Genomic DNA, 4,074 nt, shown 5'->3' with positions numbered 1-4,074 from the left:
ATTTTTTTGTGGAATATCCTTCCATGCCATAGTGCATAGCTGGATATGCTTCCTAGGATTACTTTCACCATCATATTTTATGTCCATCTTTGTATCTATCTATCTAAACCTTATCCCCATCAGTCTTTGACATTTCTTCCAACCTTCTATATTCTTTTTGTGTGCATTCCACGATCTAGGAGGGATAGTTTTCAGGGATATATCCAAGGTTGAAAACCTTTTATCTTCTAGAACTTGTTCTTCATAATCATTAAGAAAAGTATTTACATCACCTAAGCCATCATAAGAAGGTAGGTTACATACCTCAGATATCATACAACAAACTGATTTGGTAATTCTTGCACAACACCTTGTGGATACTTCATGTAGCCTATTCTTTCAATTCTCCAAATCTTCTTTTGAGTCTGAGGTACAAGAAATATAAATCTCTACTATCCACCAACAAAAGTTTTGATCATTGGCCCTTCTCGCAACGACCTATAAGCATATCGCAGTCTCACCCAAAGTGAATATGGGAAGATGCAGAACTAGGTTTTTGTAGCCTTGAGGGACTAGGAGATGTGGTAATATTATGTTATATTATTCTTAGTACCAATAAATCACTTCTCCGCATTAGATTAATCACTTAAACATGCCATATAAACCATCATTTTGTTGAAGTAAAATGCAATTGTAATAATTGCTACTTTACAATAGTTAATAAGCAAATATACACATGAAAACGCCAATTTATCATGGTTCACCCTAGTGTATGACTACGTCCACAAGAATTGTTGCTTAATATAATAAATATTTCAACAACAGATAGTTCTTAGCTTGCACACTAAGTTGCAAGTTGTCTGCGCACTTAGCTATAGACTTAGGCCTCTTCACACTCAGATGCAGAGCCTCGCATTCTCAACCAAATTACATATCACAATAATTTTCCCATAACACTGATATGAACCAATTCGATGATTCTCTTCTGTCAATGCAAATTATTGACTGCGCGCATCTCACTTTGTAGTGTTTCTTTGGATGCATAGGAATCTATCAACTCTTGAAGCCTTTCTACAACCTTTGATCTCTTAACAATTTCATACAAGTCTACATAAAATATTTTAAAATACCTACTTGACTTTCTAAATCCTAGTCTTGTGTCAGATCTCAATTCTGTGTCTTAGCCCGGTCTTGTGTCGGAGCTTGATTCTATGTTGAAGTTGAGGACACATCGCAGTTACGTTTGTGATCAGGCTTTGTCTATGCACTAGAGGTCAAAGCTCTAGTATCCATAAAACTTTGCTTTGCTCTCATAAATACTTCTTTTTCTTTATGCATATGAAAAAAATTAATTTTCTTAGTAGTATTTCTAACCCATGCACTTTCAGATTCTTTCTTTTCATCTTCTTTATCACTATCGGGCACAAGGCCACTTCTAGTGACAATACTAATCTGAGGTTCATTGGTCCTCCTTTAAGCATTCATCATTTTAATATTCTATGTCATTTATTGATTCCATTTTTATTGCATATTCGCAATAAGTACATGACATTCTTCAATTACATGGTCAAAGGATTTAGAGTATTTACATGACGTTGTGGGGTTCTTGGCAGTCTCTCACAAAATGACTTGGTTGGCCGCAGTTATAGCAAATGATCTGTCCACATCCTCAACCAGCTCCACCACCCTGACCTCTTCCTTGGTAACCTTCTCTACCACTAAATTGTTTATTGTCCTCCTACCCATTCTCTTTTGCTTTCATTCTCTAAGTGTCAGCACCACGCTCCATCATTAGTGTAGGAATTTACAGGGTAAGTTCCTCAGAAAGAACACCAAAAGGACACCGCTCACAACCAGATCACAGATCAATACACCAGTATTTTTGACTTGGTTAAAACCCTCAAAGAGGGAAACAGTGCACGGCCTGAGCCAACGCGGCCACTTCAGGCAATTTATTAATCAAAGAATGAAAATTTACATAAGCTTCTCTCATGCACGGATTACCCTACAAATGACCCTCCATGTGCTTTAAATAGAATTCATGGACCAATCGGGTGTCAAGCCATGGATCAAGTGTCGGTAATACCGAGAAGAGAATGAACCATCAGATCACTACATATCGTGACCGTCGGATTGTAAGTTACAAAATGTACAACGGTAAAGAAACACACTTTACCTAACTCTACACTAGACCAAGTTGAACTTAACTATATCCTATGTGTCAGAATATCCCCCCTTAAGAACAACTTGGGATAGGATTGAAGGATTTACAAATATGACACAATAGGAGAAGGAAGGAGGCACTAGAGCCTATCCCCCCTTAGTGACAACTTCCTGAACTCCAACCATAAATCGAATTTAGTGAACTTCGCCTCTGTGAGAGCCTTTGTGAAGATGTCTGCAACTTGATCATCTGTTGAACAATATTGCACTTCAAGAACATGGTCGTGAATGAGCTTTCTGATGAAGTGCATGTGCAGTTCAATGTGTTTTCTGCGCTGATGTTGGACTAGATCTTTGCATAGCTGAATGACACTTTGATTATCACACCAAAGTGTAGTCGCATGCTGCTGCTCAAAGCCAAACTCTGACAGGATCTGACGAAGCCATAAGGCTTCCTTACTAGCTTCTACGGCACCACGATACTCTGCTTCTGCTGATGAAAGAGAAATGGCACCCTGTTTCTTGCAAGCCCATGTAATAGGTCCTGAACCAAGAGTGAACACATAACCGGCAGTAGACTTCCGATCATCAGGGTCACCAGCCCAATCGGAATCAGTGAAACCAACCAATAGAGGAGATGCTTTGGCACTGTAATGAATCCCAAACTGAACTGTACCTCGAACATAACGAAGTATTCTTTTAGCTGCTTTCCAATGACTTTCACGAGGGTTTTGCATGAACCAAGAAATAAGGCCAACAGCAAAGGAAAGGTCAGGACGAGTATGGGTTAGATACAAAAGTTTTCCTACAAGTTGATGGTATAAGGTAGCATCAACTTCAGGAGAAGTACAAGTGACTGAGAGTTTGACTCCAGACTGAAAGGGAGAAGGGGCTGGCTTACAGTCTTCCATGTGAAAATGACGTAGAATATCACAAGCATACTTGGACTGGGAAAGGGAAATACCCTCGTTGGATTGCAAGACTTGAAGACCGAGAAAATAGTGTAAGTGTCCTAAGTCTGTCATTTCAAATTTCCTTTTGAGGCTAGACTTCACATGGTTTATAAGGTTGGGATCACTACCAGTAAGGATAAGATCATCAACATAAAGAACAAGGATGATAAGAGGGTTGCCCACTTTCTTGGTGTAGACAGTATTGTCAGAATGACACCTAGAAAAGCCAGATTCTAAAAGAAAGCTATCCATTTTGGCATACCAAGCCCGAGGAGCTTGCTTGAGACCATAAAGGGATTTCTTAAGTCGACAAACAAGGCTGGAGTCTGTTTGTATGAAGCCAATGGGTTGTTCCATATAGATTTCTTCATGCAAGTCCCCATGCAAGAAGGCGGATTTAACATCCATCTGATGGACTTCCCATTTGAAAGAGGCAGCAAGGGAAAGAACAAGGCGGATAGAGTTCATTTTGGCAACAGGGGAGAAGGTTTCAGTGTAGTCAATGCCTTCAACCTGTGAAAAGCCCTTAGCAACAAGACGAGCTTTATGTTTATCAACTTTCCCATCTGGTCCATACTTCGTTCTGTAAACCCATTTGCATCTAACAAGTTTTCGTCCCTTTGGTAAGGGAACAATATCCCATGTATCATTTGCCAATAATGAATGATACTCTTCATTCATAGCTGCTTCCCAATCTGGATGGCCTGAAGCTTTTGCAAAGGTGTCAGGATCATAATTTACTGGAGCTTGAGCCAGTAAAGAAGAGGCTCTCTCGAACTGAGAACGTGTGCGTCGCTGATCTGTAGGATCACCGGCAAGATCACCTGCTGCATCTCGAGTAGCACGAACCCATTTTGGAAGCTCAGGAGCTGAAGGAGGATCCTGAGATGGTGGGGGAGGATTTTCATCCTCACTTTCATCATCTGAAGAAGAAATGTTTTCAAAGGTAGAAGAGATAGGGAGAGGTGGCACATCCGCC

Source organism: Pinus tabuliformis, chromosome 5_2 (genome assembly GCF_031772625.1).
Source record: "Pinus tabuliformis cultivar Carrire ecotype Pingquan chromosome 5_2, CPIR1, whole genome shotgun sequence".
In the NCBI taxonomy this organism is placed as follows: Eukaryota; Viridiplantae; Streptophyta; class Pinopsida; order Pinales; family Pinaceae; genus Pinus; species Pinus tabuliformis.
This window is presented reverse-complemented; position numbering follows the sequence as displayed.